Source organism: Bufo gargarizans, chromosome 5 (assembly GCF_014858855.1).
Source record: "Bufo gargarizans isolate SCDJY-AF-19 chromosome 5, ASM1485885v1, whole genome shotgun sequence".
Classification (NCBI taxonomy): domain Eukaryota; kingdom Metazoa; phylum Chordata; class Amphibia; order Anura; family Bufonidae; genus Bufo; species Bufo gargarizans.
In genome coordinates, this window is record NC_058084.1 from 481,387,353 (window position 1) to 481,395,161 (window position 7,809).

The following is a 7,809-nucleotide window of genomic DNA, read 5'->3' on the forward strand; positions in this document are numbered from 1 at the left end:
TTGGGGGACATGGGGGGGGGGGGGGGGTTAATCTGTGAGGGGGGCATGTGGTGTATTCGGGGACATGGGGGGGGGGTTAATCTGTGAGGGGGGCATGTGGTGTATTCTGGGGACATGGGGGGGTTAATCTGTGAGGGGGGCATGTGGTGTATTTGGGGACATGGGGGGGTTAATCTGTGAGGGGGGCATGTGGTGTATTCTGGGGACATGGGGGGGTTAATCTGTGAGGGGGGCATGTGGTGTTATCGGGGACATGGGGGGGGTTAATCTGTGAGGGGGGCATGTGGTGTATTCTGGGGACATGGGGGGGGGGTAATCTGTGAGGGGGGCATGTGGTGTATTCTGGGGACATGGGGGGGGGGTTAATCTGTGAGGGGGGCATGTGGTGTATTCTGGGGACGTGAGGGGGGCATGTGGTGTATTCTGGGGACGTGAGGGGGGCATGTGGGTGTATTCTGGGGACGTGAGGGGGGCATGTGGTGTATTCTGGGGACATGGGGGGGGGGGTTAATCTGTGAGGGGGGTGTATTATGGGGACATGAGGGGGGGCATGTGGTGTATTCTGGGGACATTAGGGTGAAGATTTAGGGGGGTTATGGGGAGATCAATCTGTGAGGGGGGCATGTGGTGTATTCTGGGGACATGATGGGGCAGATCTGTGGGAGGGGGGGGGGCTTTATGGGGTGTATTGGAGAGGGGGCAGATCAATAAGGGGGGGGTGTGAGCCTCTGTGTAGGGGGCTGGGTGTATCTTGTAGCCGGTGTGTGGTAACATTGTTGTCTATTCACCCAATAGATTTTTGTTCTTGAGAGCAGACTGGCCGAGCAGAGGGTTGCCATGGAGACGAGCAGAGGGGTTGCCATGGAGATGAGCACACCGTGCCCCCCGCCTGTACAGTCTGATGGCAGGGAGGATGCTGTATGCACCACCAACACTATATATAAGGGGTTGTGGTCACTGCTTGTCATGTTTCGGTGGCAGTCAGTAAACAGAATCTGTCCTAAAGACACAGCAGGATTGTGTCAGAAGAGCTGAAGTCCCGTGTAGGGCTGCAACGATTAATCGATTATAACGACGAATCCAGTATCGAATAATCGTCCGATTCGTTGCTGTGCGGGCGGGCGGTTTACTTTAAGTCACTGCATCTTTATTTTACCTTACAATGACGCTCCAGTAACAGGCAGAGCGGACGGCGGCGTAACGTCACTTACTCATGTGACGCGCCTGCTCCGCCTCCTTCATTCATAAAGTGGGCGGAGCAGGTGCGTCTCGTGAGTGACGTTATGCCGCCGTCAGCTCTGCCTGTTACTGGAGCGTCATTGTAAGGTAAAATAAAGATGCTGTGAGCAGCGGGGCCGGGGCTGTTATTGGGGGGGGGGGGGATCGGTCTATGGCACTGTTATGGGGGAGGGGGATCTGGGCACAGGACCCCCTCTCCATAACAGTGTCGTCCACAATTTGTTTTAATATGGCCTTTGAACATAATTTTCAAGTAAAATATATAAACCTCTCTGTTTTGTAATTTTGGTGGTGTTTTTTTTTCCCCGATCGATTAAATTATCGACAACTAATCGATTATTCAAATAATCGTTAGCTGCAGCCCTAGTCCTGTGTAAGCACCCTTAGCTGGGATTCAAATTGGTGATGTCAGCTTAACGGCATAGCAGTGTTTCTATGGCGGTGTGGGTGCATTCCAGTGTGCCATTGGCACTTTACTTGTGTAATTCCACTGGATTCAGATGGCATAATGGCAGTGTGCTCATGTGCCCATACACCACAGCGTCGAGACTCCGGCCTTACAGCAGACACAGGCTAGCCCTAGTTTGGAAGCAGTGTCCTAAATATGCTGTCCTAATCCAGCCTTGCTTCTCTACCTTAGGGTGCCCATACTCTAGGCTTAGGGTGCCTGACCCCACTAGGCCACACCTGACCATGTTAGGCAATACTCCCTCCGATTCCGCAGCCAATACAAAATGAACTTCATGTTGTCTGCTGTGGAGAGATGGTGACTCTCCCTGCACCGTGCTGCTGTATGAGAGGGAGCGGAGTCCATTCAGGCCCTGCGTCAGACTGAGGACAGGGAGCCTGAAACTGGACCTCTGGCCGCCCTACTTTACCTGCTGAAGTAGCAAACAGCCTGAATGTTTATTACAGACCAGATAAGCGCACTGTGAATACAGCGACTGAACTTGGCCTCCATGCACTTGGTTTAATAACGACATCCCTCATACTTCAGTCACTTCCGCTGTCTTGCGTATGGCGGCCGGGTCACCAGGAACAAGAGGCAAATGGCCAATTTTATACACTTAAAGTATCATTAACTTTATTTTTTATTTCTTGTAGGTAAACAAACTGATCAAATTGGTGAAAGTGGCGTCACTGCTTTCATATGCAAGTCTGTATTTAATGTATAAAACTGTAAATGGTTCTGAAATGTTGGTAACAAACACTTTAATAACAGTTTCTCACTTTTTTTCTCTTTGGTGTTGGGGCTGAAAATAGACGACCACATGTTATTATTGGTCTCTCAGAACATGTCAACAATTTACATTAAGGTGCAGAGTTCTCAGACATACAGACGCCCTGCAGTTATATCTGTGCACACACAGGACAAAGGGTATTGAAAAGTTTTTAAATAAAGCATATATTTAATAAATCAAGTATGTGACTTTAATTTTTGTATGTGTGTGTGTGTATATATATATATATATATGTGTGTAGGAATGGACATTAGACTAGTGGAAATCTGTGCTTTGGTCTGATGAGTCCAAATTTGAGATCTTTGGTTCCAACCACCGTGTCTTTGTGCGACGCAGAAAAGGTGAACGGGTGGACTCTACATGCCTGGTTCCCACCGTGAAGCATGGAGGAGGAGGTGTGATGGTGTGGGGGGGGGGGGGGGGGGGGCTTTTGCTGGTGACACTGTTGGGGATTTATTCAAAATTGAAGGCATACTGAACCAGCATGGCTACCACAGCATCTTGCAGCGGCATGCTATTCCATCCGGTTTGCGTTTAGTTGGACCATGATTTATTTTTCAACAGGACAATGACCCCAAACACACCTCCAGGCTGTGTAAGGGCTATGTGACCATGAAGGAGAGTGATGGGGTGCTGCGCCAGATGACCTGGCCTCCACAGTCACCGGACCTGAACCCAATCGAGATGGTTTGGGGTGAGCTGGACCGCAGAGTGAAGGCAAAAGGGCCAACAAGTGCTAAGCATCTCTGGGAACTCCTTCAAGACTGTTGGAAGACCATTTCAGGTGACTACCTCTTGAAGCTCATCAAGAGAATGCCAAGAGTGTGCAAAGCAGTAATCAAAGCAAAAGGTGGCTACTTTGAAGAACCTAGAATATGACATATTTTCAGTTGTTTCACACTACCAACCTGACTCCCAGTCCAAAGAAATCCAGCCCATACAACTTTAACCAATCTCCAGCAAGCTATGCCTTACTGATGCAGTACTTTTCAGCATTTCAGCTACCTCACCCAGTGAGACTGAACCACCAGGTGAGATACACACCCCTAAGTTCACATCACCAAAATATATATATATCAAATTGCAATAGGGCCCATACAGAACACCCAGATATCAGTGGCATCAGATTGCATAGAAAAAATATACAAGAAAATAATAAAGGTAAATTCTTAATAGTAAAACTATTTACTTAATTGAGAATGTAAGGTATTTAATAACATCAAGAACAGGAGAACCTCTTCCTAACAACTCCTTTCTAGCCTGCTTTATAGTTATTGAGCAGGCTAGATTTATGACCTTGGGGGGGGGGGGGGGGGGGGGGTTACGGGAACCTCCTGCTAACAACTCCATTCTAGCATGCTCCACGCTGAACAGGCTAGAATACTGAGACTAGGATGGAGTTGTTAGGAGGTCCCGTAAACCCCCCCCGAAGTCAGAAATCTAGTCTGCTCACTAACTATGAAGCATGCTAGAATGGAGTTGTTAGGAGGCGGTTCTCCTGTTCTTGATATTAAATTCTTTACATTCTCAAGGAAACTTTTTTAGAACAATGATTCCAGGAGGAGGAACTCTTTCTAAAAACGCTACAGCTTATACTACTGGCTTCTGACCTCTACAGCTTATATTACTGATAATAGAGGAGGACCTCCTAACACAGGCATCTTCCAGCTGTTGCAAAACTACAACTCCCAGCATGCCCGAACAGCCTACAGGTATCAGCCTATAGCAGGGCATTATGGGAGGTGTAGTTTTACAACAGCTGGAGGGCCGCAGTTGGAGGATGCCTGTTCTAACACCTCTACAGCTTATATTACTGATAATAGAGGAGGACCTCCTTCTAATACCTCTGCAGCTTCTAGCAATGATAATAGAGGAGAACCTCCTTCTAACAACTCCATTCTAGCTGATTATATAGTGAACGGGCTAGATTACTGACTCCAGGAGGAGGACCTCCTTCTAACACCTCTGCAGCTTATATTACTGATAGTAGAGGAGGACCTCCTTCTAACACCTCTGCAGCTTCTAGCAATAATAATAGAGGATGACCTCCTTCTAACAACTCCATTCTAGCTGATTCTATAGTGAACAGACTAGAGTACTGATTCCAGGAGGAGGACCTCCTACTAACAACTCTACAGCTTATATTACTGATGTTAGAAGGAGGTGCTCCTCTATTAACTCCATTCTAGCTGATTCTATAGTGAACAGGCTAGATTACTGACTCCAGGAGGAGGACCTCTTTCTAACACCTCTACAGCGTATATTACTGATAATAGCTAACACCTCTGCAGCTTCTAGCAATGATAATAGAGGAGGACCTCCTTCTAACACCTCTGCAGCTTCTAGCAATGATAATAGAGGAGGACCTCCTTCTAACACCTCTGCAGCTTCTAGCAATGATAATAGAGGAGGACCTCCTTCTAACACCTCTGCAGCTTCTAGCAATGATAATAGAGGAGGACCTCCATCTAACACCTCTGCAGCTTCTAGCAATGATAATAGAGGAGGACCTCCTTCTAACAACTCCATTCTAGCTGATTATATAGTGAACGGGCTAGATTACTGACTCCAGGAGGAGGACCTCCTTCTAACACCTCTCCAGCTTATATTACTGATAATAGAGGAGGACCTCCTTCTAACACCTCTGCAGCTTCTAGCAATGATAATAGAGGAGGACCTCCATCTAACACCTCTGCAGCTTCTAGCAATGATAATAGAGGAGGACCTCCTTCTAACAACTCCATTCTAGCTGATTCTATAGTGAACGGGCTAGATTACTGACTCCAGGAGGAGGACCTCCTTCTAACACCTCTACAGCTTATATTACTGATAATAGAGAAGGACCTCTTGCTAACAACTCCATTCTAATATATTACTGACTACAAAGTGTGGACCTACTCCTAACAACTGCATGTTAGGGCCCATGCACACAGACGTGTGCCTTCCGAGACATAGCGTTCATGAGCAGGCCATATGTCCCAGAGCGGCATCAATCATGTCCCATGATAATACGAGTCTGGGACGGTAGTCCCGCGCGTCGCTCGATGTGCACTGCATTATAGTAAACTATGAAGCTATGCGCTCTGGGACATATGCCCTGCTCACGGACTGTATATCTCAGATGGCATATGTTTATGTGCATGGACCCTTATTAGAATAGTGGGAGAAATAAGGTCCTCCTTCTGGAGCCAGTAATATGGTAGAATAGGAATGTTAAGAGGAGGTCCTCCTGGAGCCAGTAGGATATGCTTTAGAGGTGTTAGAAGGAGGTCCTCCTCCTGGAGTCAGTAATCTAGCCTGTTCACTATAGAATCAGCTAGAATGGAGTTGTTAGAAGGAGGTCCTCCTCTATTATCATTGCTAGAAGCTGCATAGGTGTTAGAAGGAGGTCCTCCTCTACTATCAGTAATATAAGCTGGAGAGGTGTTAGGAGGTCCTCCTCTACTATCAGTAATATACACTCACCTAAAGAATTATTAGGAACACCTGTTCTATTTCTCATTAATGCGATTATCTAGTCAACCAATCACATGGCAGTTGCTTCGATGCAGGTCGGGTTGTGGTCCTGGTCAAGACCATCTCCTGAACTCCAAACTGAAGGTCAGAATGGGAAAGAAAGGTGATTTAAGCAGTTTTGAGCGTGGCATGGTTGTTGGTGCCAGACGGGCCAGTCTGAGTATTTCACAATCTGCTCAGTTACTGGGATTTTCACGCACAACCATTTCTAGGGTTTACAAAGAATGGTGTGAAAAGGGAAAAACATCCAGTATGCGGCCGTCCTGTGGGCGAGAATGCCTTGTTGATGCTGGAGGTCAGAGGAGAATGGGCCGACTGATTCATGCTGATAGAAGAGCAACGTTGACTGAAATAACCACTCGTTACAACCGAGGTCTGCAGCAAAGCATTAGTGAAGCCACAACACGCACAACCTGGAGGCGGATGGTCTACAACAGCAGAAGACCCCACCGGGTACCACTCATCTCCACTACAAATAGGAAAAAGAGGCTACAATTTGCACAAGCTCACCAAAATTGGACTGCTGAAGACTGGAAAAATGGTTTCTTGAACATGACAATGAGTTCACTGTACTAAAATGGCCCCCACCGTCACCAGATCTTAACCCAATAGAGCATCTTTGGGATGTGGTGGAACGGGGGCTTCGTGCCCTGGATGTGCATCCCTCAAATCTCCATCAACTGCAAGATGCTATCCTATCAATATGGGCCAACATTTCTAAAGAATGCTATCAGCACCTTGTGGAATCAATGCCACGTAGAATTATGGCAGTTCTGAAGGCAAAAGGGGGTCCAACACAGTATTAGTATGGTGCTCCTAATAATTCTTTAGGTGAGTGTAAGCTGTAGAGGTGTTAGAAGGAGGTCCTCCTCCTGGAGTCAGTAATCTAGCCTGTTCACTATAGAATGAGATAGAATGGAGTTGTTAGAAGGAGGTCATCCTCTATTATCATTGCTAGAAGCTGTAGAGGTGTTAGAAGGAGGTCCTCCTCTACTATCAGTAATATAAGCTGTAGAGTTGTTAGAAGGAGGTCCTCCTCTATTATCATTGCTAGAAGCTGCAGAGGTGTTAGAAGGAGGTCCTCCTCTACTATCAGTAATATAAGCTGTAGAGTTGTTAGAAGGAGGTCCTCCTCCTGGAGTCAGTAATCTAGCCCGTTCACTATAGAATCAGCTAGAATGGAGTTGTTAGAAGGAGGTGCTCCTCTATTATCAGTAATATAAGCTGTAGAGATATTAGAAGAAGGTCCTCCTCCTGGAGTCAGTAATCTAGCCTGTTCACTATAGAATGAGATAGAATGGAGTTGTTAGATGGAGGTGCTCCTCTATTATCATTGCTAGAAGCTGTAGAGGTGTTAGAAGGAGGTCCTCCTCTACTATCAGTAATATAAGCTGTAGAGGTGTTAGAAGGAGGTCCTCCTCTATTATCAGTAACATAAGCTGCAGAGGTGTTAGAAGGACGTCCTCCTGGAGTCAGTAATATAAGCTGTAGAGTTGTTAGAAGAAGGTCCTCCTCCTGGAGTCAGTAACCTAGTCTCTTCTATACAGAGCAGGCTAGAATGGAGTGGGCAGAAGGAGGTCCTCCTGTATTTGCTGTGGCTTATTGAGTTAATATTGGTCCTCTCTGAGAAGTCCTTAATCTAGTCGGCTGTGGCAGATAAAACTGTGAAATTAAAATACATGAAGGGTGTGCTCAAGCGGTCGGCGTGGTTTTAGAAGTGGCATTTTGATTGACACTTGTGTGTTTTATTGGCAAAACCACAGCCATTAATGAGAGTGTTAACAGAAAATGGCCGCGCTGTGTGAACACAACT

At 46.6% G+C, this 7,809-nt stretch overlaps 1 protein-coding gene across 1 annotated transcript in view; it reads right to left on the bottom strand.

The window, feature by feature from the left end:
• LOC122939172 (gastrula zinc finger protein XlCGF26.1-like) overlaps positions 1–7,809 on the bottom strand; it is a 1,061,774-nt gene that overhangs the window by 313,177 nt on the left and 740,788 nt on the right. The gene's annotated exons all lie outside the window — the stretch shown is intronic.